The sequence below is a fragment of the Pelophylax lessonae genome (genome assembly GCF_965119305.1).
Source record: "Pelophylax lessonae genome assembly, chromosome: 4".
Lineage (NCBI taxonomy): Eukaryota > Metazoa > Chordata > Amphibia > Anura > Ranidae > Pelophylax > Pelophylax lessonae.
Window position 1 is genome coordinate 446,310,977 of NC_138771.1, and position 27,701 is coordinate 446,338,677.

General features: G+C 45.1%; 1 protein-coding gene across 4 annotated transcripts in view; it reads right to left on the reverse strand.

The window, feature by feature from the left end:
• The window catches only part of RNF130 (ring finger protein 130), a 552,973-nt gene that overhangs the window by 204,370 nt on the left and 320,902 nt on the right, over nucleotides 1-27,701 (reverse strand). The gene's annotated exons all lie outside the window — the stretch shown is intronic.

Consider the following 27,701-nt stretch of genomic DNA (forward strand, 5'->3'; position numbering starts at 1 on the left):
GATGTGTGCTGCTAAAGGTTCTAATAATAAAGAGAAGTGGAGAGAGAGGACATCCCTGATGAGTGCCCCGGGCTATAGGGGAAGGAGGGCAAAGCATGTCCCATGTATTTCACAGTAACTGAGGGATCACTATACAGAGCAGCTATCCATTGTAGGAAAGGGTCCCCTACACCTCTGTGGGTCAGAGACGCTTTTAGATTGGTCCAGGATAGGGTGTCAAATGCTTTGAGCGTGCGACGAACATTGTCCGCAGCTTGCCTAAGGGGCACAAAGCCTACCTGATCTTTATGGATCAAACGGTGTAATATGCAATTTAGTCAGGTGGCAAGTACCTTGGCTAAAATTTTTATATCGACGTTGTGGAGTGAGATTGGGCAGAAGTTGGCACAGGTTTGAGTGTCTTTGTCTGGCTTGGGGAGCATTACAATAGAGGCCTGTAAAATGGTTTTGGGTAAGGTTTCACCTTGCTTAATGCTATTGAAGAGAGAAGTTAGATACAGAGCTTCTACATCCAATAGTTTTTTTAAGAAAAGGGCCGTTGAAGCGCCTAGAGGATCCTGTTGAGCAGACTAAGGATGGCAAGGCTGTTTCATTAAGAAAAGATGTGAGGTCTACGTGAGATGTAGCTTTTGGAGAAGAGTAAAGGTTTGACAGGTGGTGCCGAAATTTGTCCAATATTTTGACCGGAATAGACGTTCGGGCTTGGAATCTGGTTCTGAGAGAAAGGGCTGGTTGTCTAGGAGCTAAAAATTTCAATTTGCCAACATGGTGCCAGGCTTATTACCATTAGCATAACATTTTTGTTTGGTCCACCTCAAGCGACGTTCTGCTCTCTCAGTCAGACATAGATCAAGGTCCTTCCAAAGCCTATCCACCTCAACTCTTTGTTGCTTGCTGGGATTTTGTTTCAGTGGGTTTTTGTGGCAGTATCTAGTTCAGATTCGAATCCATAGATCTGTGCCTGCCTCTCTTTCTTCCGGTGGGAAGCATATTGGATTATGTTGCCCCGGATCACTGCCTTGTAGGCTTCCCATAAGGTGACTGGGGACTGAACTGAGCCAACATTAAGTTGAAAATATTCTGCTGAGCAAAGTCGCAGGTCTGCTGTCAAACAAGATTGGGATAGTAAGAAATCATTCACACGCCATGTAGATGAGGGAGGTTTGAGCACTAATGAGCTGCAATTAACAAGGATTGGATCATGATCAGACCAAGGAACAATCAATATAGAGGCGAAAAATACCAGAGGGACAAGCTGCCTAGGGACGAACACATGGTCAATAAGAGAGAAACTGGTGTGCGGATGGGAGTAGTGTATATAATCCCTGGCGATGGGGTGGAGTTCTCTCCAAATATCTACCAGGTCCGAGCTATCCAAAAGGTCTCTGTAAGATCTAGAGGAAATCTCAGTGCCCCTCTGATTGGGTTTAGAGAGATCCAGTGTTTTGGTTCAAAACCAGGTTTGAGTCTCCACATAGCTGCAGAGTACCTTTCACATGAGTACGCAGTAGCTCAAAGAGGTGAGATAAGAAGGGTACTTGTCACTCATTTGGGGCATAATAAGAACAAAGAGTTACCTCCAGAACAATCAGAATACCAGAGAGCAGGTATCGGCCTTGAGGGTCAGCAATAGTTTTATGACAGGTAAAGGGTATTTTATTATGGAAGGCAATAAGGATTCCACGTGTTTTAGGAGGGGCAGTAGCGTGATAAACCAGTTGGTATTGAGCATCAAAATAGAGGGGTAGAAGAGGAGGCAAAGTGAGTTTCCTGTAGGCAGGCTATATCCACTTTTTGGAGCAAAGACACCTGAAAACTTTGGTACGTTTCTGAGGCGAATGAAAGCTTTGGACATTTAGGGACACCCAATTAAGTACCATGAGTCCAAAAGGTTAACCTATAAAGATATAGCGAAGTTGTGATAATGAGTGGCCTCCGATGTAGAGCAATAGTAATGAAAAAACAGAAAGATTAAGACAACTATGGGGTCCCCCCTAAGGGGGCTTCTAGATTCCAATAAGCCTTCCCCCGCACCCCACCGAGCCAGGGTGGTGGGGAAGAGGCCCTTTTCCTTATCAACAGGAGGACAATGTGCTTTGGAGGGGAGCCCCCCTACCCCAAATCACCCCTTTAGGGTGAGGAAATGTAGCCTGGTATGGCGTAAGGTTCTCTCAAAATCCATAAAAAATGCTCCTAAACACTGGAAAAACGCTGGCAAAAAAACGCAAAATATTAGCGCTTATTTTTTTTGAGCATATAGTGTGCGCCAAATGCCTGTGTAAACCCAGATATTACCTAAAAAAGATAGTGATGACATCATCAGTGAGCTGCACATAGCCTGTATAGAGAGCGAGGGAAAGACCCAGTGGGCCCACCTGCTACAGGCTGCCTGCAAAAAACTTCAGGGGGGTACAAGACCAGTCATCCTGCCCTGTTGTAATAGAGAGAGTAGCAATGACTGATCTTGATCAGAGGATGTTGCTTAACAGAGATAATGTTTCACACTGGTCTACCATCCCATGATACAAGTAAAGATCATGCATTTAGTTCAGCGTTAAGGGATGATTTACAGCGCAGTAGAGTCGGTATTCTTAATTTAAAAGCTCAAACACTGAAAGGAAAAAAAATGTTTTTAACCAATCAAATAAGGGGCTTTTTGCCATATTCAGTGCAGGCATCATCACATACATTATTATAACAATGAAAGAACGAAATGATGAAAAAAAAATAATTGCCACTTCAAATGTTTCCACTTTAAAATATTAAAGAGGAAACATAAGGCAAAATGTCTATTTTTAGTTTTGGATAGTGTGGAGAGGAATTAGAACAACGGTCAGTGTCCCCATTAAGGAGATTCACCCTCTCTGTGTGTCCCGTTTACCATTATCATCGAAAGTGAAAGTAAAAGAAAATCCCAAATTTTGGGTTGCCCCCAGAACTTTAATAGAGGGGATATCTTCCAATAAGGACACTAGTGTTGGAGACCTAAGGGTCCCCATGGAATTCCTTTAATTTGCAAGAATCTCCTCTCACTTCCTGTTTGGCTATGGGGCAGGAAGTGAAGGGAAATATTCCCAATAGGACAAATATGGTGAAAAATAACCTGACAGGGGTTATAACCCTCCCTTACTCTATCCAAAGTGAAAAAAAAAAAGTTTTTCCTATAGTTCTATATTAATGTCATTGTATCAAGATATAATATTTTTTAAATACAAAAAAATATGAAAAATAAACCTCCACCATACTCAAATTTCTTAAAAAGAAACAATGTTGTCTTACCTCCCCATCCGGCCTCTATTCCTGTCTAATAAACAATGCTAAAAATTCTCAAATACTATAAATAATTTACAGTGGGATCATGCATTCTAGTAAACCTAGCTATACATATTGGATTTTGATTTAGAGCTCACCAGCAGCTGAATACAATATCCGGCAGGGGAGATTTCTTCATCCACAGGTTTAGCATGGATGGTGAAAGCGACTGATTATTCGCATTCAGTCCATGGATCTGACTGGGAAATCAGTCGATTCCCCTATCCACAGTAAGGACTTGTTTACACCAGAACACTAGGTGCAAAAGTTGCATTCCGTGCATGTTTCCTGCATGGCATTTGAAGGCACTGCCCTTGCGATCTGCATGCAGGTGCCAATGTATTGTTAACGACATCCCAAAAAGATAGCAAGTGGGCACCAAATTGCATTGTATCACAGTACGTTTTTAATAGTGCAAGCACTATTTTTGGTGTGGCCCCGTGCATTCTGCAGCCCATTGGAATAAATGGACTGTCAAAACGTACTGCGCTGGAACAGGTTGTGGTTGTGCGGGAACGGCCGTGTTCACGTGCGAACCAGCCCTCAAAGTGTTGATGAAGAATCCTCCTGAATGGACGTGACACATACAGTATTTATATCTACCTGGCATACATGGATATGTCCATGGAGCTTTGTTACATGGATGGAATGATTGAGGCCCCGTTCACATTGCCGCGATCCGACTTGGGGGGGCGACCTCGGAGCGGCCGCCACGGACTTCATAACATTGAAGTCTATGGCGGTCGCCTCCGGGTCGCCCCAAAGAAGTTCCGGACCCTTTTTCTAAGTCGGAGCGACTTGTGTCGCTCCTATTAGAACGGGTCCGCAGCTTCCCTATGGAAGGCGACCTGTGAGGCGACCAGGTCGCCTCACAGGTCGCCTTAGTGTGAACGGGGACTTAAAGTGATTGCAAAGTCTCCTTTAAAAGAAAAATAAAATAAAAAAAAATAACAAACCTGTTATACTTCCCTCCTCTGTACAGTTGGTTTTGCACAGAGCAGCAGATAAGGCATTGCGCTACTTTAACAATTGTGTGGCTATTTAATACTGTACCCAAATAAAATTTTTGCCCCTTTTTCCCCCCCTTTCTTTTGGTGGTATTTGATCACCTCTGCATTTTTTCATTTTTTTGCGCTATATACAAAAAATGACCGACAATTTTGGGAAAAAAATAAATAAATTATATATATATATATATATCATTTATTTTTTTTACTTTCTAAAAAAATCTAATATCTTCATTAAATTTAGGCCAATCTGTATTCTGCTACATATTTTTGGAAAACAAAACGCTAATAAGCGTATATTTATTGGTTTGCCCAAAAGTTATAGCATCTACAAACTCTGGGATAGATTTATGGATTTTTTATTTTTTTTACTAGTAATGGCAGCGATCAGTAAATTATAGCAGTACTGCGATATTGCAGTGGAGAGATTGGACACTGACACTTTTTTGGGAACCAGTGACACTAATACAGTGATCAGTGCTAAAAATGTGCACCGTCACTGTACTATTAACACTGGCTGGGAAGGGGTTAACATCAGGGGCCACCAAAGGGTTATTTGTGTGCCTAGCTGGTGTTTCAGTGTAGTGGGAGAGGTGCTTTTACTAGTGGAAGGTATGAATCCAAGTCCCTGCTTTGCAGGAACACAGGATCCATGCCTTCCCTCCAGACTGAATGGCAATCTGCCTTGTTTACATAGGCAGACTGCTGTTCTGCCTGTGTACAGAACGATCAGCGGGTGCCGGTGGACATTGAGTCCACATGACCCGCTTTTTGTCTCCTGCTGTGTGAATGAGGCTTAAGAAGGATACAAGATCAGTGGAGAAACAGAGTGTGGTTTAGGGAGTTTATTGTTTTTGAGGTCAGAAGTATTGGTGGGGGAAGTGCTTTGAAGACAAACCACAAAAGCAAACTTTATTGCTCAGATTGATTGAAATCCAGTAAAAAGTCTAGAGTGAAAAGAGAAGCAGCAGCAACAAAATTCTTAAATCATTCCAAACCCATAAGAAGTACGCTGATGTTTTCCACGCGTTCAGAATGTCTTACTATATTTAGACGTGTCAAACCCAAAATAAAAAACTAACAAGAACAGGTTGATTCTGAGATCTCTAAAGTGTGGCTTCTGTCTGAGCTTTTCTGGTGCCATATGTAAAAATAAACTGAAAAGGATGGCTGCCGGAATCTAAAACCTCTCTGTCAGTCACGATCACCACTTGAAAACTCAAGATGGTTCCACTAAAAGAATGGCTCCATCTGAACACTTTTGTTCAGATGGTTACAAAAAAGGACATTTGTGAATAAGGACAGACACAGCGCTCCATATTCAGAACCCCAAGGTTATTTTGCTCCCTACAGGAGTAGGACACTAGGCAGAACAAAAGACATGGCTACGCCTATGTGCAGTCCTAGCTGGTATACATCCCCCTCTCTGCTATAGGCCTTCATTTCAGCAACAAGCAGTGTCAGAAGTATTAAAACTACATATACAATGAACTCAGAGAGGTGAATTTTATGTTAAGTCCAAAAATCCTATTTCTCTTTCATTCATTGACGGACACAGAGCTCCATATTCAGAATCATAGGGACGTCCCCAAGCAGTGCCAAACATGAGGAGTGGGACAGCAAAAAATCCCAAGGCTAAACACAAGAGCCAACCAGTAGTTGGGTAGTAGGGTAGTATGGTGGCTTTCAAAAGACTATTAGACGTACATCTCAAGGATCAGAACATTAAGGGCTATGTGAGATGATTACAGCCACACACACCTACACAGGTTAAACTGGATGGACTATTGTCTTTATTCAACCTCACCTACTATGTAACTATGTAACCAGGTAACAGGAGCTCAACAAAAAACAAATGGAGCCCAACCTGAACAATTCACCCTTAAAGAGGGAACAGACTCTAAAACAGCAGCCTGCAAAAACCTTGCGGCCAAAGGAAGCATCCACAGATGCCAACACATCCACTTTGCAGAAAATAGTGAAAGTGTGCACCGATGACCAAGTGGCTGCCTTGCAAACCTGCGCCACTGACGCCTGATGGTGGAAGGTCCAGAAAGCAGTAAGCATCCCAACAGAGCGCACTGTTACAAGGAAAGGAGGAACTTGACCCTTGATAGAAAAGGCCTGAGTCCCTGTCTGTCTGATCCATCTGGAAATGTTCGCAGAAGAAGCAGACAGCCCTTTTGTTGGCCAATTCGTGATCACAAACAGTGAGTCTAACCTCCGAAAAGACTCCGTGGCTGTCAGATACACCCGAATCGCTTGAGCCACATCCAAGGTGTGCAACGCAAATTCCTTGGGACAAGTGGGCCTGGGACACAGGGAAGGCAACACAATGTCTTCATTCAAATAGAAGTCAGAGACCGCCTTAGGTAGGAAAGACAGGCATGGACGAAGAGCCACCTTAATCTTGTGGACCAATAGGTAGGGGGTACGACATGATAACGCCGCCAGTTTCGACACCCTGCAAGCAGAGGTGATGGCCACCAAAAAAGCTACCTTCTGAGACAGCTTAAGCAGGGGCATCTTCCGAATATTTTCAAAGATAGGCTTTTTGAGAACTGAGAGCACCAAGTTCAAATCCTACATCGGTAGAGAAGACCGGACTGACGGAGAAAGTTGTCAAAGCCCTTGAATAAAAGTAAGCACCAGTGAATTTGTGGCTAAGGGTCACTGAAAGAAGACCGCCAAGACAGACACATAACCCTTGATGGCATAAAAGGCTAACTTCTGCTCAACACCTCGTTGAAGGAAGGTCAAAATCCAAACCACTGAAAAAGAACGAGGGTGAACATCGCTCAATTCGCACCACCCTAGAGGTAGACTTCCTAGCCTTCAGCAGTGTCAGAATCATGACCCAGGCAAATCTCTATCCTTCAGCACCTGGCTTTCAACAGTCAAGCGGTCAAAATCGAGCGACTGTAAAGCAGGATGGAAGATCAGCCCTGAGAAGCAGTCTCCAAGGGATGTCAATGACCAATCAAGACTGGGGAGGCCAATCTGGGGCCACCAGAATGACCAGAATCCCTTCAACCTCGATCCTGCGCAGAAGCCATGGAAGAAGCTTGAAAGAAAGCAAGGCTTTCCCATGACCTTGCCACAAACCTCGGTACCTTTCTATTAAGATGCCCACAGTTCCATCCCGGGGGTTCCCCACTGCAGACATATCCGATGAAACACGTCCGGTTCAAGGGACCACCCACCTCGGTTCAACGCCTGCCGACTGAGATAGACCGCCTGCCAGTTTTTCACTACTGGAATGTGTACAGAGGAAATGTTCGAAACAAAGGGTTCTTCCCAGCGGAAAATGCCGGCTACTTCCAGAGCCCCCAAAACACTTTTTGTTCGCACAGCCTGATTGCCCAAAGTTCCAATACATTGATCAGTAACCTGGATTCTTCCAGCCTCCAACAACCTTGAGTGGAGCTCAGTCCCAGGACACTTCCCCACCTAGACAAACTGGAAAAGATTTGCCCCACCGAAGAGCAAAGCCACCAGACCAGGGAACCCCTGGTTTCCTAGCTCACGGAAGCTTATTGTCCAAAGACTTTGGACACCTGTCAAATTTTACCAGGATCTCCCTCTGAAGGGACCTCGTATGGAACTGTGCAAACTGAATGGCCTCGAAGGAAGACCGCAATAGACCCAGCGCCCGCATGCAAGTCAAGAGGGAGGACCACCTGCTGGACAGCAATAGATGAATCCCAGCATGCAACTTCTGGAGTTTGTCCAGAGGAAGGAACACTCTGACCAGAGCTGAATCCAGAGTCAAACCTAGATAATCCAACTTTCTGGATGGCATCAAAGCAGACTTCTGTATATAGGTCAGCAAACATGCACCTGAAACTCCATGAGTTAAAAGTGGAACCCACCAGCAAAATGTGTCTAGCACTGCTAGGGGACTTACCCACTGAAAGCCCCACACCCGTATTACTACAGAGGAACTCAAAAGCTGACCACCCAGCAACCTGCAGCAGAGAGAGGGAGGGACCCCACCAGAGGAGCGCTGGTCTGCACCAGAGATAGCCAAGCATCCACGTGCAGCATCCAGTGGAAAAGGAAACCCGGGAGTCAAGACCAGGGAAATAGAAGGAGTCCCCACAGCCATAAACGTCGCCCCAGAGGTGCCGGACTACTCAAACATGGCCACCAGGATAGAAAACAACACAGGCCCCAAGGCAATGGCGCCCGCCACGGAAAGATGGCCGCTATACGCTGAGCCCACAAGGCTCCCAGGGACCCAGAAGAGACCGCTGGAAACCAGGCCACAATCTACAGCGGTAGGGGGACCAGGGCGGCAGGACCACAAATACCCAGGATCCACACCATCAGGGAAATCCGTCCCGCCGGGGACATGACCATTTGCACCACCCCACAGGTACAGTGCTGCACACCAGCCCATATCTACTTACTGAGCCACCGCGATACCCTGGAAGGGGGGGGGTTGAGTATAAAGATGGCCCACTGGGGGGGAAGGAGGGGAGCCTGCAGGTCTGATTGTCCCGGGGAGTGCCCGCATCCAACCCAAACCACATCAAGGGGGAGAGGGGGGACACTGTTCTTACCTTACCAGGAACCAGGTGGGCACCACTTCGGACAGTACCTCCTAACCATCAAAATCGGGGGGCTGTTGGCTAGGAGGAACGCTGCAATTCGGGCAAAGACCCGGTCACATGCGACCTCGTGAGGCACTTAACCCACAGGCCAGCCCCCTTCCAGTGAGGCTATGTCACGGCAGACCTAGCACGGAGCTCTGGTCTGCATATGCTGGCTGGCCAGACTGGGGGGACCACTGGATCTAGCTGCCCTGCCCAGCCTGGCAGTTGATTGTAGATCTCACAGGAAAAAAACAGGAGAAAAATGCCAATAAAACGAAAAGATTGCCAGGACCAAAGATATCAGCAGGTAACTAGGTCCTTATTTCTGACAAGGAAGAAAAAACTGAAGGACTATAGCAGAGAGGGGGGGTGTATAACAGCTAGGACTGCCCATAGGCGTAGCCAAGTCTTTTTTCTGTCCTACTCCTGTAGAGGTCAATATAACCCTATAGTTCTGAATATGGAGCACTGTGTCCATCAATGAACGAAAGAGAAATGGGAGTTTTTTTGTTCCATAATTTACAATGCCCCAAAGGTAGCCTAAGTGGTCAATTGGGTGTTGTATAGAGCCAATAATAGCCAAATATAACACATACAACTAAAGTGTAATCAAAGAAATAAAGCTGATCGGTCCTTAGGTGTGGCAGCCATATTAGTTTCATTTTCAATTGTGTTCTTTTATTTCCAACTGATGACGCTGCCAGTAACACACTTTCTGTACTAGGGGGGCAATGATCTTACGGTTTCTATGGAAAGACAGCATTGTCACCCCTAGAACAAGACTACAGAACCCTTCCCTCTCCTTATCTCCACAATATAGAGAGAATGTGTTCTGTAATTTATTCAGGTGAACTAGGCCAGGCTGAAAACACTGTTGAAAATGAAACTGGAGAGCACACTGGACAGCACCGGATTTCTAGCACTTATGAAACCAATGTAACCAAAAACTTTTAATTATTAAAAAAGAAAACTATAAAAAGAAACCAAATAAGAGATGTTTTTGTAAGGGATCATATATACACTCCTAGGCTAAGGTGACCAGGGGTCCCCGGTTTCTGGGGACAGTCCCCGGACTCTTGACACTGTCCCCAGACCAAATCTGTCCCCGATTTTGTCCTGGCAGGGACGGTACCAGGTGGGTGCTTGGGTGTGCTTAAGCACCTCCTAAAATTCTTTAAGCACCCTCAAAATTAAGATGCCACTACTTTTTGCTTTTACTTTTTAACTTTTTTTTTGCACCTGTACATCCTTTATTGATACCAGAAGGCTGGGGACTCTTTTCTTGTGGAGGGATGCAGCTGCTCCGGCCATATAAGCCGATAATCTTTAGTTAGACCCGGCAGCCTGATTTCAGAGGTGGGTTGACATACAGCCTCTCTGCTGCTTCCAACGAAAAAGGCCCCTTCCTCAGCCCGCCTGATTTGACTTCTAAGCTAAACTGTATCAGGAGGAGGTGCCGGCAGATTGATAAGAGGGGGACAGAAGAGGATTGGAGAGAACACAGCCTTCTATGGAGGATGGATTACAAGAGGCAGACTGATAATTTCTCAGCCTCTGCAGTGAACCCGTGAGTCTAAAGAAACAGCTTCTGCCAGCAATGAGAGAACAGGGGCTGTTTTCACAGTGTGTGATACAGAAAGTATCACATCTATCCCTCTCTCCATCCCTCCCTCCATCCGTCCATCCCTCTCTCGATCCATCTATCCCTCCCTCCATTCCCCCCTCCTCCTATCATCCCTCCCTCTATCCATCCATCCATCCCTCTATTCACCAATCCGTCCCTCCCTATATCCATCCATCCATTCCTTCATCCATTCATCCAACCCTCCATCAATCCATCCAACCAACCCTCCCTCCATCCATCTTAACATTCATACATCCCTCCCTTCCTCAAACTATCTCTTGCTCCATCCATCCATCTATCCCTCCCCCCCCCCCCCCCCAGCCATCTGGCCAGAAATCTTGCACACAGGTGGCTGGGCCCATTCAGTGTAATTGCAGCCCAGGTGCAGTGTATAGCCCGCCACTGACATGAACAGTTGTGTGATGCTGTATTACTCTTTAGGCCCCTTTTACACAGGCTTTTCGGTCCGGTCCGCCTGTCAGTTTTTCAGGCGGTCCCGACTGGATACTCCCTGCAGCCCTATGCAGCAGCGGATGTCAGCAGAGACATCTCAACTGACAACCGCTGCTATCGATCCTGTCCCTATTTTCCCTATTTTCCATCCGTCTGGAGAATCAGATCGGATGAAAACTGACAGGCGATCCGTTCTCATCTGATCTCCCATAGAGGAGAGCGGAGATCTGACAGCTCCATCTCTGCAAAGTAAGCGGAGACAGAGCCGTCATCCGCCCTGCTCAGTGGGGATCGGCGGATCGATCGCCGCTGAGCAAAACTGAGTCCGTCGGGTACACCACCTGTGTGAAAGAGGCCTAACAGTGATGAAAGACATGAGTACAGCAGCGTACAACTATTCATGTCAGTGACGGGCTGTACAATGCACCTGGGCTGCAATTACACTGAATGGGCTCAGCCACCTATGTGCAAGAGCCCCGAATCTCAATAAAAGTAATGTGAACTTTCTCTCTGTGCTATCTCTCTCTTCTCATGTTGGTGTAACTATATCCCATATTGAGTTTGGTGGTTAGTACCATCACCAAATACAATCTTTTCAAGAGAATCAGCTAATTCGCAACTCCGCATTCTATGTGGTGCATGCCTGAATGCTACACTCTGTACATAGCGTGCTCCTGAACGCTTCATTGTGTACTTAGCACACTCCTGATCTCTGCACTGTGTATGTAGCGTATTCCTGATCTCTGCACTGTATATGTAGAGCACTATCGAACCCTGCACTTCGTATGTAGAGCACTCCTAAACTCTGTATATAGAGCACCCTAAACTCTGCACTCTGTACATAGCGCACCCCTGAACTCTGCACTCTGTACATAGAGCATCTCTGCGCTTCTTTGGTAAGAATAAAATACAAAATATGCATTGAAAAGTTTTTTCTTTATCTTATCTTCCTAACATTTGGTAGTCATATACCAAAACACTCCAAGTATCTTTTTTTTTTAAATCTCAAGGATGAAATGTGAGAAATAACGTATATACAGTGCCTTGCGAAAGTATTCGGCCCCCTTGAACTTTTCGACCTTTTGCCACAATTCAGGCTTCAAACAAAGATATAAAACTGTATTTTTTGGTGAAGAATCAACAACAAGTGGGACACAATCATGAAGTGGAATGAAATTTATTGGATATTTCAAACTTTAACAAATAAAAAACTGAAAAATTGGGCGTGCAAAATTATTCAGCCCCCTTAAGTAATACTTTGTAGCGCCACCTTTTGCTGCGATTACAGCTGTAAGTCGCTTGGGGTATGTCTCTATCAGTTTTGCACATCGAGAGACTGAAATTTTTGCCCATTCCTCCTTGCAAAACAGCTCGAGCTCAGTGAGGTTGGATGGAGAGCGTTTGTGAACAGCAGTTTTCAGTTCTTTCCACAGATTCTCGATTGGATTCAGGTCTGGACTTTGACTTGGCCATTCTAACACCTGGATATGTTTATTTGTGAACCATTCCATTGTAGATTTTGCTTTATGTTTTGGATCATTGTCTTGTTGGAAGACAAATCTCTGTCCCAGTCTCAGGTCTTTTGCAGACTCCACCAGGTTTTCTTCCAGAATGGTCCTGTATTTGGCTCCATCCATCTTCCCATCAATATTAACCATCTTCCCTGTCCCTGCTGAAGAAAAGCAGGCCCAAACCATGATGCTGCCACCACCATGTATGACAGGGGGGATGGTGTGTTCAGGGTGACGAGCTGTATTGCTTTTAAGCCAAACATAACATTTTGCATTGTTGCCAAAAAGTTCTATTTTCGTTTTATCTGACCAGAGCACCTTCTTCCACATGTTTGGTGTGTTTCCCAGGTGGCTTGTGGCAAACTTTAAACACTTTTTATGGATATCTTTAAGAAATGGCTTTCGTCTTGCCACTCTTCCATAAAGGCCAGATTTGTGCAGTATACGACTGATTGTTGTCCTATGGACAGAGTCTCCCACCTCAGCTGTAGATCTCTGCAGTTCATCCAGAGTGATCATGGGCCTCTTGGCTGCATCTCTGATCAGTCTTCTCCTTTTATGAGCTGAAAGTTTAGAGGGACGGCCAGGTCTTCGTAGATTTGCAGTGGTCTGATACTCCTTCCATTTCAATATCGCTTGCACAGTGCTCCTTGGGATGGTTAAAGCTTGGGATATCTTTTTGTATCCAAATCCGGCTTTAAATTTCTCCACAACAGTATCTCGGACCTGCCTGGTGTGTTCCTTGTTCTTCCTGATGCTCTCTGCGCTTTAAATTGACCTCTGAGACTATCACAGTGCAGGTGCATTTATACGGAGACTTGATTACACACAGGTGGATTCTATTTATCATCATTAGTCATTTAGGTCAACATTGGATCATTCAGAGATCCTCACTGAACTTCTGGAGAAAGTTTGCTGCACTGAAAGTAAAGGAGCTGAATAATTTTGCACGCCCAATTTTTCAGTTTTTTATTTGTTAACAAAGTTTGAAATATCCAATAAATTTCGTTCCACTTCATGATTGTGTCCCACTTGTTGTTGATTCTTCACAAAAAATTACAGTTTTATATCTTTATGTTTGAAGCCTGAAATGTGGCAAAAAGTCGCAAAGTTCATATATATATATATATATATTGTGCATCATCTTTAGTGACGACAGCCATGCAGACCAATTTGATTCAGTGTGCGGCGTATGGTCTGAGCACTGACAGGCTGACCCCCACCCCTTCAACCTCTGCAGCAATGCTGGCAGCACTCCTACGTCTATTTCCCAAAGAATACCTCTGGATATGACGCTGAACACGTGTACTAAACTTCTTTGGTCGACCATGGCGAGGCCTGTTTTGAGTGGAACCTGTCTTGTTAAGCTGCTGTATGGTCTTGGCCACCGTGCTGCAGCTCAGTTTCAGAGTTTTTTGCAATCTTCCTATACCCTAGGCCATCTTTATGTAGGGCAACAATTCTTTTTTTCAGATCCTCAGAGTTCTTTGCTATGAGATCCCATGTTGAACTTCCAGTTACCAGTATGAGAGAGTAAGAGCGATATCACTAAATTAACACACCTGCTCCCCATTTACACCTGAGACCTTGTAATACTAATGAGTCACATGACACCAGGGAGGGAAAATGGCTAATTGGTCCCAATTTGGACATTTTCACTTAGGGGTGTACTCACTTTTGTTGTCAGCGGTTTAGACATTAATGGTTGTGTGTTGTTTTGAGATTTGAAATTGACACTGTTATACAAGCTGTACACTCACTACTTTACATTGTAGCAAAGTGTAATTTCTTCAGTGTTGTCAAATGAAAAGATAATAAAATATTTACAAAAATGTGAGGGGGTGTACTCACTTTTGTGAGATATCGTGTATATATATATATATATATATATATATATATATATATACATATATATATGCAGTGTATGTGGTATGTGTTTATGCAATGATTGTATGATGTACAGGTCCTTCTCAAAAAATGAGCATATTGTGATAAAGTTCATTATTTTCTGTAATGTACTGATAAACATTAGACTTTCATATATTTTAGATTCATTACACACAACTGAAGTAGTGCAAGCCTTTTATTGTTTTAATATTGATGATTTTGGCATACAGCTCATGAAAACCCAAAATTCCTATCTCAAAAAATTAGCATATCATGAAAAGGTTCTCTAAACGAGCTGTTAACCTAATCATCTGAATCAACTAATTAACTCTAAACACCTGCAAAAGATTCCTGAGGCTTTTAAAAACTTCCAGCCTGGTTTATTACTCAAAACCGCAATCATGGGTAAGACTGCCGACCTGACTGCTGTCCAGAAGGCCATCATTGACACCCTGAAGCAAGAGGGTAAGACACAGAAAGAAATTTCTGAACGAATAGGCTGTTCCCAGAGTGCTGTATCAAGGCACCTCAGTGGGAAGTCTGTGGGAAGGAAAAAGTGTGGCAGAAAACACTGCACAACGAGAAGAGGTGACCGGACCCTGAGGAAGATTGTGGAGAAGGACCGATTCCAGACCTTGGGGGACCTGCGGAAGCAGTGGACTGAGTCTGGAGTAGAAACATCTAGAGCCACCGTGTACAGGCGTGTGCAGGAAATGGGCTACAGGTGCAGCATTCCCCAGGTCAAGCCACTTTTGAACCAGAAACAGCGGCAGAAGTGCCTGACCTGGGCTACAGAGAAGCAGCACTGGACTGTTGCTCAGTGGTCCAAAGTACTTTTTTTGGATGAAAGCAAATTTTGCATGTCATTAGGAAATCAAGGTGCCAGAGTCTGGAGGAAGACTGGGGAGAGGGAAATGCCAAAATGCCTGAAGTCCAGTGTCATGTACCCACAGTCAGCTTCAGTCAGCTGCTGGTGTTGGTCCACTGTGTTTTATTAAGGGCAGGGTCAATGCAGCTAGCTATCAGGAGATTTTGGAGCACTTCATGCTTCCATCTGCTGAAAAGCTTTATGGAGATGAAGATTTCATTTTTCAGCACGACCTGGCACCTGCTCACAGTGCCAAAACCACTGGTAAATGGTTTACTGACCATGGTATTACTGTGCTCAATTGGCCTGCCAACTCTCCTGACCTGAACCCCATAGAGAATCTGTGGGATGTTGTGAAGAGAAAGTTGAGAGACGCAAGACCCAACACTCTGGATGAGCTCAAGGCCGCTATCGAAGCATCCTGGGCCTCCATAACACCTCAGCAGTGCCAAAGGCTGATTGCCTCCATGCCACGCCGCATTGAAGCAGTCATTTCTGCAAAAGGATTCCCAACCAAGTATTGAGTGCATAACTGAACATAATTTTTTGAAGGTTGACTTTTTTTGTATTAAAAACACTTTTCTTTTATTGGTCGGATGAAATATGCTAATTTTTTGAGATAGGAATTTTGGGTTTTCATGAGCTGTATGCCAAAATCATCAATATTAAAACAATAAAAGGCTTGCACTACTTCAGTTGTGTGTAATGAATCTAAAATATATGAAAGTCTAATGTTTATCAGTACATTACAGAAAATAATGAACTTTATCACAATATGCTAATTTTTTGAGAAGGACCTGTACATCATACAATCATTGCATAAACACATACCACATACACTGCATATATATGTGTGTACATATATATATATATACACACACACACACGATATCTCACAAAAGTGAGTACACCCCCTCACATTTTTGTAAATATTTTATTATATCTTTTCATTTGGCAACACTGAAGAAATTACACTTTGCTACAATGTAAAGTAGTGAGTGTACAGCTTGTATAACAGTGTCAATTTCAAATCTCAAAACAACAGACAACCATTAATGTCTAAACCGCTGACAACAAAAGTGAGTACACCCCTAAGTGAAAAATGTCCAAATTGGGACCAATTAGCCATTTTCCCTCCCTGGTGTCATGTGACTCATTAGTATTACAAGGTCTCAGGTGTAAATGGGGAGCAGGTGTGTTAATTTAGTGATATCGCTCTTACTCTCTCATACTGGTAACTGGAAGTTCAACATGGCATCTCATAGCAAAGAACTCTGAGGATCTGAAAAAAAGAATTGTTGCCCTACATAAAGATGGCCTAGGGCAGTGATGGCAAACCTTGGCACCCCAGATGTTTTGGAACTACATTTCCCATGATGCTCATGCACTCTGCAGTGTAGTTGAGCATCATGGAAATTGTAGTTCCAAAACATCTGGGGTGCCAAGGTTCGCCATCACTGGCCTAGGGTATAGGAAGATTGCAAAAAACTCTGAAACTGAGCTGCAGCACGGTGGCCAAGACCATACAGCAGCTTAACAAGACAGGTTCCACTCAGAACAGGCCTCGCCATGGTCGACCAAAGAAGTTTAGTACACGTGTTCAGCGTCATATCCAGAGGTATTCTTTGGGAAATAGACGTAGGAGTGCTGCCAGCATTGCTGCAGAGGTTGAAGGGGTGGGGGGTCAGCCTGTCAGTGCTCAGACCATACGCCGCACACTGAATCAAATTGGTCTGCATGGCTGTCGTCACTAAAGACGATGCACAAGAAAGCCCACAAACAGATTGCTGAACACAAGACGACTAAGGACATGGATTATTGGAACCATATCCTTTGGTCTCATGAGACCAAGATAAACTTATTTGGTTCAGATGGTGGTGGCAACCAAGTGAGGAGTACAAAGACAAGTGTGTCTTGCCTACAGTCAAGCATCGTGGTGGGAGTGTCATGGTCTGGGGTTGCATGAGTGCTGCCGGCACTGGAGAGCAACAGTTTATTGAGGGAACCATGAATACCAACATGTACTGTGACATACTAAGCAGAGCATGATCTCCTCCCTTCAGAGACTAGGCCGCAGGGCAGTATTCCCACATGATACCGACCCCAAACACACCTTCAAGACAACAACTGCCTTGCTAAAGAATCTGAGGGTAAAGGTGATGGACTGGCCAAACATGTCTCCAGACCTAAACCCTATTGAGCATCTGTGGGGCATTTACCTGGTCAGGTAAGTAGCAGAGGGGGTTGGTAATTAGTTTTAGCTGCTTTGGTGTTAATGAAATTAACAGATGCACTAGATGGGCAACAACAAGACAACCTCCAAAACAGGAGTGGTTTTACAGGTGGAGGTCACTGACTTTTTTCCCTACTCATCATTTCTGACTGGTTTTCACTAGTTTTGCATTTGGCTAGGGTCAATGTCACTACTGGTAGAAGGAGGCGATACCTGGACACACTAAAATGTTGCACAGGCAGTCCAACTCCTCCAGGATGGGCCATTGCCAGAAGGTTTGCTGTGTCTCCCAGCACAGTCTCAAGAGCATGGAGGAGATTACAGGAGACAGGCAGTTACTCTAGGAGAGCTGGACAGGGCCAAAGGTCCTTAACCCATCAGCAGGACCGAATCTGCTCCTTTGTGCAAGGCGGAATGAGCACTGTCAGAGCCTTACAAAATGACCTTCAGCAGGCCACTGGTGTGAATGTCTCTAACCAAACAATCAGAAACAGACTTCATGAGGGTGGCCTGAGGGCCTGACATCCTCTAGTGGGCCCTGTGCTCAATGCTCGGCACCGCAGAGCTTGACTGGCATTTGCCATTGAACACGAGAATTGGCAGGACTGCCACTGGTGCCCTGTGCTTTGCACAGATGAGAGCAGGTTCACCCTGAGCACATGTGACAGACATGAAAGGGTCTGGAGAAGCCGTAGAGAGCATTATGCTGTCTGTAACATCATTCAGCATGACCGGTTTGGTGGTGGGTCAGTGATGGTCTGGGGAGGCACATCCATAAGGGCATGCACAGACCTCTACAGCCTAGACAATGGCACCCTGACTGCCATTAGGTATTGGGATGAAATCCTTGGACCCATTGTCAGATCCAATGCTGGTGCAGTGGGTCCTGGGTTCCTCCTGGCGCACAACAATGCCCGTCTCAAGTGGTGAAAGTATGCAGCCATTTACTGGAGGATGAAGGAATTGATACCATTGAATGCCCCCCACGCTCGCCTGACCTAAATCCAGCTGAATACCTCTGGGACATTGTGCTTTGGTCCATCTGACGCCGCCAGGTTCCACCTCAGTCTGTTCAGGAGCTCAGTGATGCCCTGGTCCAGATCTGGGGGGAAATACCCCTGGGCACCATCTGTCGTCTCATTAGGAGCATGCCCCGACATTGTCAAGCATGCATACAAGTATGTGGGGGCCATACAATCTACTGAGTACCATTTTGAGTTGCTGCAATGAAATTTCAGCAAAATGGACTAGCCTGCTGCATCATTTTTTCACTTTTCTGATTTTCGGGGTGTCTTTGAAATCAGCCCTCTGGGGTTAAACCTTGCAAATCAATATTATGGTGGATGTATACTGCCCAATGTTGTTTTCAATGAGTGCTGATTGTCAATACTGTCAGCACGCATTGATACTACCAATGCCTTCTGTGTAGTTCTGGCTCCTGTGAACTCAGAGGGATGTGCTGGGAATAGTGCAGAGAGCAGGAGGTGAAGAAGGAGGGGACTTCCAATGTGCTGATCACAGACTGTGGGAGGAAGCATGGAGCTCGAGCACATGGCTGGATAAGGAGGTAGGATCCAGGGGGGGGGGGGGGGGACATTGTGTGTATAAGGCAGCAGAGAGCCAGAGCACTGTGTGTATAAGGTATGCAAAATTCATGTTAGTGGTCCACGGGATTCAAGATTGTAAGTTTAGTGGTTCATGAGGTCTGAAAAGTTGGCGACCACTGGCACATTCTCACATTCTCAACAAGAGTTCTGTGGACCCTTAAGGTTCCTCCAGAGGTTGCAAGGGGTTCATGAGCTGTGGCTGACTATCCTCCCACTTGATCTGGTGCCTGCATATTTCTGGGTTCAGCTGCATTTGACAGAGTTAACACCATGAACAGAATGATCAATTTAGATGTTCTGTAAGGTTGGTATTCTGACCACCAATGCATGGGGGGCGTTCTTCTTTCTGACTACTACTGTAAGGGGTATTTTTCCCACTGACCCCTGATAAAATACTTTTACCACATGTTCCATGAGACCTGGAAATTATTTTAAAGGTTCCTCTGGGGCAAAAAGAATGAAAAAGGCTGCTCTAGTGGATGATACTGAAAAATGGGCTCAGTTGAAAACATATGGGCATACCCAATATACAGTGGTCATTACTGCAAATTCTAAATAACAAAAGGGCTGTCATGCACTGCTACATAAACCTTGGATCATCTCCTTATCAGGAGACTGCTATCAGCAGCCTATAGCAGCCTTTCTCGACCTTTTCTTTCAACACACAGGAACCCTTGAAAATAACTTTCAGGCTTCAGGGAACCCCTGCTAAAAATGACTATATCTGCAACTCATGATACAATAGTGTGATGGTCAGTAGGAAGATTGCTCCTTACACTTGTGGTCATTGGGAAGAATCGCCCCCTTACAGATAACTAAAACGATCGACGGCGTCAGTGGGAACCTATCTGAGAGGCAGAAAAGTCTAATTTCTCAAGGAACCCTGGTCTAGAAACCCTGGTCATTAGGCATTTTAAGGACCAAAACCAAACTAATGCTAAACCTGCTCTGTGCCACATTCTAAGACTATTCTATCTAACCCTGTAAAGTAAAAATCACTGTACTTACCTTTCCTGCACCCAATCCGGTCTGGTCCCACACTGAGCTGTCAGCATCGGCTGCAGCGTGGTGGCGGGTGCAGTAGAGGCACTGAACAACAGAAGCCCCATAGTAAGTCTATGGGTGACATCACTTCCCATTAATTTCACAGCCGTGGCCAGTCCTCTACTGCACAGAGCTTCCGTCACCGGTGTAGAAAAGGTAAGTACAATGATATTTGCTTTACAGAGTTAGATAGACTCGTTTTAGAATGTGGCAAAGAGCAGGTTTAGCGTTTGTTAGGTTTTCACTAGACTTATCCTTTAAGTAATAAAATTAGCAAAATATTTCAAGAATACCACTGCTTAAAAAACACCACCTGATATTTATGGACCCATTAAGTTCTGTTTCTGATAGCCTTACACAGCGAAATGGTTAAAACCTCAAGTCTTAGAAACATCTCCCAAGCTCCTAATAAAACCCAGACCTTCATGCACACTCCCTCCTCTTTATGAGCATTTCTGAATGTAAAACATGTACACATTAAATTCCCCTGGATTCCTTTTTCCTTGTTAACGCAAACTCTACACTGGAATCATCTAGTTCTGGAGAATTATTTAAGATGTGTTCTTCATTGCAATGTAGCTGCACTTATAAATCAGCGGTGGTTTAACCCAAGCATCGTTCGCAGTTCTTGAAATACACGGGTTCCTGCCTTTGACTGTTTCCAGCCAGAACAGATGAATATCTTGTGCCTATGGGAGCAGCAGATACCTTCAGGCCTACCCCCCTCAGTGCGTAGGATCAGTCAGAGAAATGTAAAAACCATGCTATAGGCAAGTGACACAAGCAGCTGTCTGCCAGCACATCTGCCCTCAGTTAAGCATGTATGTTGGAGCAAGCTGAATGTACATGTTTAAAAACCCACATACCAGCACATATGCTTTTGGGCAAATGGATTGCGCTTAATGCAGTGGTCTCAAAACTTTATGGCACCAGGGACCAGTTTAGTGGCAACTAATTTTTCCAGGGACCAGGATAGTGGGTGGGTTCTAAGACCCCTTTACACCAGAACCCCCCTTTATAGCTCAGTCCCTCCTTTATATCAGTGCAGTGTTTCACAGTCCCCCTTAACATCACATTCCCCCTTTAAAGCTGTCCCACAGTGTCCTCAGTTCCCCTTCACATCACAGCTCCCCTTTTCATCACAGTGCCCCTTTACAGTGCAATCCCCTCTAAATAGTGTAAAGGGGACTGCACTGCAAAGGGGCACTCTAATGATTACAGTGCCTCTTTACAGTGCATTCCCCTTTATAGCACAGTGCTCCTAGCAGTCATGCCCCCCACCCCTTTCCTCTTCAACATCACAGTTTCCTCCTTTAAATCTCTGCCTCCCCTGCACAGTCCTACCTTTGGCAGGGCAGATATCAGCCGGTGTGTGCTCCGCATCTCCCGCCCGGCCCCCAATGTCATCCTATCAGCAGAGCAGGGGGGGTGGGAGCAGCTGCAAATTTGGACAGAGGACGAGAGCTGCCCAACTTATAATGGTAACATGCGGGTGACTACCGGCTTGTTAATATGAAAAGACTCCCAGTCTTTGTGCAGATCGCCAGCTGCCCCTCCCTGCTCTCCTGACAGAATGACTTTGGTGGCCAGGCGGGAGGGGACACACAGGCTAAGTGGTGCGGCCACACAGCAGTAGGTGAGTGGCAGGGGCGGCCCTACCATGGGTCCCACTGGGTCCATTGCACCCAGGCAGAACTTGGAGAGGAGAAGCAAATTGTCTCCCAAGATTTTTTTTTCAGCAGTTTTGTGTATCATCACTTTGCGGCGCATTATGGGTGGCATTTCCCCATCTCATACTGCTGCCCGTAGTGCAAACTGAGGAGTATGAGGGGGTGTTGAGTCTCCTCCTGGGAACATCGCTCACGTGATTGTGGTGTGCGCAATGACGTCTGACATCACTGCACTCCATCTCCCACAGGGCAGGCTAGATCTTCTAGGACGGTGGGCGCGGCAGACACAGGAGTGACCAGAGGACTGAGGACTGACAGCAGGTCTTTGGTAGACCGGTCCGGTGGGGAGTTATGGAAGATGATAACAGTATATATATAATTCTTTTAAAATGTTATATTTATATTAAATAATGGATGTGAGGGCCTTTTGGTGGGCGGGGGGGGTCAGCATTTCATTCTTGGACCCAGGCAGCACAATGTCTTGGGCAAGCCCTGGTGAGTGGAAACCGTGGTCTGCGATAGTCCTGTACAGGCTGTGGTCGCCGCTCACCTCAAGCCGTGCGGCCCAGTCATCAACAAGCCACGGAGTGGTCTGCAGACCGCGGTCCTGGATTTAGGGAACCCTACTTTATTGGTTTGTTCACATTTATGGGCGTAGACCTGCATTTTCCTGCAACTGAAAAATGCAGGTCTCTACAAGGGCACACAGATAATCATTTTCAATGTGCCACATTCACACCACAAAAGAGCGGAGAGATGCACTTTTCCTGCATTTTTCCGCACCACACTGAGCTTTCTGTAAGTCTCCATTCACTGGTCCAGGTGGTGCATAGAAATAAATGAATTGTAACTATGTAATAAAGTTGAAAAGAATGGACACCAGCCCTCACAGAAGAGGGGGTGGTGTCAATGCACCCCAAATCAATGCTCAAACCTGTGCAATTTCTCAAGGTTCACCTACCATGTGATGACGCACAAGAGGAATCTTATTCTTGTCCATAATGAACTATGCAGCACACTTATGTGCGACTGGTAAGGCCTCTTGTACCCTGCAGCTTAAAAAAGCTCAGTACAGCTTTTTTTTTTCTGAGCTAACATACGGCCCATTAGTTGTAATGTGCCTATGCACACAGGCGCGTAAATGAGCGCCGTGTATTCTTCAGTAAGAACAAAATAGAAAAATCTGCATTTTTGGACAGTAATTTATGCCTAATGTGCACAAATACGAGCAACTGCACACAAATGAATGCACACGAACATACTGTTGATCTGAAAAATGCAAATTTGCATATTTTACAAAAACGCGATAATACATTTGCGTGAAAAGACGCGGAAAGACGTGAATTTGCGCGCATTTCAATAAGACAAATTTACAGCTCAAAAAGGAGATGCTCAAACAGGAGTATCGTGTGTAAGCAGCTTAAAAAGGTGCAGGTGCTTCTCTTGGGGCGACATAGTACATTTTTTGCCACACTAACTAAACACACAAGTGTAAACCTACAGTAACTAGCATTCTTCTTTATGTTATTTTTTAGCGACAGCAATGTTTTAATAGAACTGATGTAATTTTGCAGGATCTTTTCCTTTACTGCAAGAATGGCCATATGCATCCCAATTTCCAGCAACTTGTTTGCAAAATTAATTAAAAAGGTCAAATTGACCTATCCGCATCCCAGCCACGTGATATAAACTGTTGGTGGTAGATTACCTTGACCTGTCCAGTCTTTTTTGTGAACAAAAGCTGGATGTAGTTGCCAGCAGATAGTTTTGTGTATGGCCAGCATAATGAATACAGAGCAATTTTCAAAAAATTATTTCCTTTTAACAATCTGTTGCCATGACATCTATTTTTAGATGAATTCTCGTGAAATGTGATCCGGGCCCCGTCTGATCTTACCACCCTGCTAAGCATTTACTGAACTGTTTGGTCATAGATACCGCTCAGCAGTATACAGTGTCATCTGCTCCAATGTAAAATTCATGTACAAAACCCACAGACATTTCAACAACACCAGCTAAACGGTGGGGAATGGCACAGGATTAACCCTCATTTTCCATCAGTAGCGGCACATCAGAATCCCTGGATTAGACATTTCAATTTGTTACTCAAAAAGAGAGCAGAGATATTTTAGAAAATGTATTACACCAACAAAAATAATTAGGTAGTATTCACTAACTTTAAGGTGGTTGTAAACCCTTACAAATGCCCAGTGACGTCAGTGGCCCCAGGTGATACACAGAGAAACAAATCCTCCTATACAAGTTGTAACTGCATAGGCATGCGCAGGGGGTGTGCCTGGGCACACCTAATCACTACATGTGGTGCCGATTCCCCCTACTGCCCGATGCTCCCCTGCCCTTGTTGGCTCCCCCTCCTCCCCGCAGTGCTGCTGGCTTCCCTCCTCTCTCCCCCCGGCTGCTGCAGGGATGTTTCAAGGTGGAGAGCAGGGGAAGTGGCTAGTAAATATGTAATTACCAGCCCCTTCATTTTCTTTATGAACACACTCACTGATTGTGTCCATTCATAACAGAAGCATAGTAAGCTGTGCCCTTCCCCGGCCAGCACCCGATGTGATTGTACACAGTGGGAGCCTGTCAGCAAGTCCCAGCCCATGATTCACAGCCCTGCTGATCAGATATGAGCAATCACAGCCCAGAGCTCTGTGTTGACAATCAACACAGAACTCTGTACAAAGAGAAAGATCTCCCTGTTTCTCCTCCCTGCAAAGCAGGTTCCTGCACTACTTTTTTGCGATTTCATTGTGACTTGCATTGACTTCTGTTACATAAAGTCGCAACCTGCAATGAAACTGGAGGTCCAAATCGCACTGATGTGCAGCTTTGAAATTGCACGATTTCAATGCCGCACTGGTGTGAGCCAGGGCAAATAGCCTTCTGTAAGCTACAATGATCATCTGGTCAACTTTTGCACAGGACTAAGGACTATCACCTGCCCCACTTTTGACTAATTTCAGGCCTGCTGAGTGGCATTGTAGGTGAAGGGGGGGGGGGGGTGTCACATGCTCTGCCATACCCAGAAGTGATATTTCCAGGTTTGGGAATTCTTTAGAAGCTGAAAATCACTATAGGAGACACCGCTACTTCAATGATCTCCACCATCCTTTGGGTCCCATACCGAATGACTTCCCTGTTACATTGTAAACACAGGAGATCAGCCGCTCAGCATAGGCACCATTCAAAGAATGCTTTGCATATCCTCAAAGAATGCAAAGTGTTCTCTGATTGGATGAGGTGGAGAATGCGACATCCCCTCCCTGTCTCTCCACCTCCTTCAATCAGAGAACCCTTTGCATTCAAAGAATTCTGTGAATGGTGCCCATGCTTAGAGTCCGAACTCCTGTGGTCAGCGGGAGGACAGCTGTTTGGCACAGGACCTGGAAGCTAGTGGAGATCACTGTGATAGTAATGCCTACTTCAGTGATTTCCAGCTTCTCACAGCTATGGTATATGCATAGTTACATTGGTCATTGGTTCAAGCGGGATCAATGTACCTATACAAAAAATGCCATACCTGGGATTCTTCTTTAACCACTAAAGGAACGGAATGTTTTACCCCCTTAATGACCAGGCCATCTTTTGTTTTTTTGTGATACGGAACTGCGTTACTTTAACTGACAATTGCGCGGTCGTGCAACGCTGTACCCAAATAAAATTGATTTCATTTTTTTCCCACAAATAGAGCTTTATTTTTGTGGTATTTGTTCACCTCTGCAGTTTTATATTTTTTTTAAATATGCACTGTTACTGTACTGACACTGGCAGAGAAGGGGTTAACACCAGGGGCGATCAAAGGGTTAAGTGTGCTCCTAGGGAGTTTTTTCAAACTGTGTGGGGGATTTACTCACTGGATGGATACAGAGGCCTGTGTTCATAAATAGGAGGATAAAAGGATCCCTGTGTTCACCACTGACAGAACGCCATTCTGTCTCCATGGGGAGCGATCGTGGGTGCGCAGCGGACGCGCTGGCTGGCTCCCCTGCTGGCTAATCGGCACATGTCTGGGTCTTCAGTGGCGCACGCGCCCCCACTATTAGTTACACAAAGCAACGTACAGGTATGTCTTTTCACATAACAGAGCTGACCTGCCGCGGTAAAACTATGGCGGCTGATTGGCAAGTGGTTGTTAAGCTACTATAGTATAAACATACAATCCCTGCTGTTAAATACCATTATGTGTCCCAGTGTCTGTGCTATATAAAAAATATGCAGATTTCTACCTTATATCAGAGCGTCTCCCAGCGCTCACCTGACTCCTCGGCTCTCTTCTGTCAGACTGACAGCTATAGTGGGAGGGGCCGAGAACTCCCACGGACATCAGCCGGAGAGGAGAGAGAGCTGAGTGGTTACGCGAGCGACAGGAGATGCTCTGATATAAGGTAGAAATCAGCATCTTTTTTATATAGCACAGACACTGGGGCATAATGGTATTTAACAGAGGGTATGGCATGCTTATACTAGAGTTATAATAGCAGCAGGAGGGGAGGGTTGGGGAGTAAACAGAGCTGACAGGCAGGGAGGGGAGGGGGGAGAGCAGACAGGAGAGCTGCAGATGACGGAGGCACATAAAATTGACCTTGGTGTCAGGGCTCAGAAGCTATGATAAACCGTGGTCAGTTTACAGGGAGAAGGGCAGAACCAAGCAGGATCAGCCAGGTTTTTTTGTTTATTAGGTTATACAGGGGGGCAAATGACACAGCACAAGCACTGTGCTGTTATTCATGCTTTAAGGGAACAGGATACATTTGGTTTAGGGTAACAATAAACGCGTTAACTTCACAGGAATAAGCAAACAGGGCAGCAGAGGAGCAAATGAAAATCAATTATAAACAGAAGCGGTGCAAAGTAGGCCAACTAAAAAATAAACCTGTTACTTTGCTCTAAATGGGGGAAGAGTACAGGACCCCTTTAATTTGTGTAAGCCTTTTTTTAAAAGTCATAGCAGTGCCCAGTGCCCATCAGTGATTTAGATTCAAAGCTGGCAGGATATTATTTACCAGCTTCCCCCTTGTTACTTCTTCCTGTCATAATTCAGTAATAAAGAAACCTCCAACCTACTGAGACAGTACAACATCAGAAGCAGCATTAAGAGCCAGTTCACACTACTCTGACTCAAAGTCGCCCCGACTTTGAAGTCGCCCGTGCAGCACGACTTCATCGCGGCTTGCAAACGACTTCTCATAATAGAAGTCAATGCAAGTCGCTTCGACTTCGCCAAAAAATAGTGCAGGAACCTTTTTCTAAGTAGGAGAAACTTAAGTCGCTCTGATTAGAACAGTTCCATTGCACAGCATGGAACGCTACTTGTCAGGCGACCAAGTCGCCTGACAAGTCGGAGTAGTGTGAACCGGCTCTAAAAGGTAACTCCGCCTTTGTGGGAAGAAAATAGCAAATAATAAAAAAATAAATACACAGAGTGTAGATAATAATGTGATTGAATGTTATTAAAAATGACCTTTCCTTTTCTATCTGCAGCTCTGTAATTTTCAAATGCAATATGGCTACCTGGAGGTGTTCTGTGCACAGAATGTGTACAGAATGCCCCCCAGAAACGTCATTTCCTGCTAGTGTGATTGGCTCACTGTTTTTTCCAGAAGTCTGCACTAAGATACAAGTCAGATATCAGGCATCCCCTGCAACGAAAAGGCTATTTTTGGTGAGATACTCCCAATAGGAAATCGTCTAATGTAGATCCTGCAATTCTCCCCATTAGAGCTCTGCCGGTGCAGCAGCTAGCCAGAACCACCTCTGGAGGGAGTCTATTCCACATTTTCACAGCTCTTACCGTGAAGAAACCTTTCCGTATTTGGAGACTAAATCTGTTTTCCTCTAGACGTAAAGAGTGCCTCCTTGTCCTTTGTGTTGACCT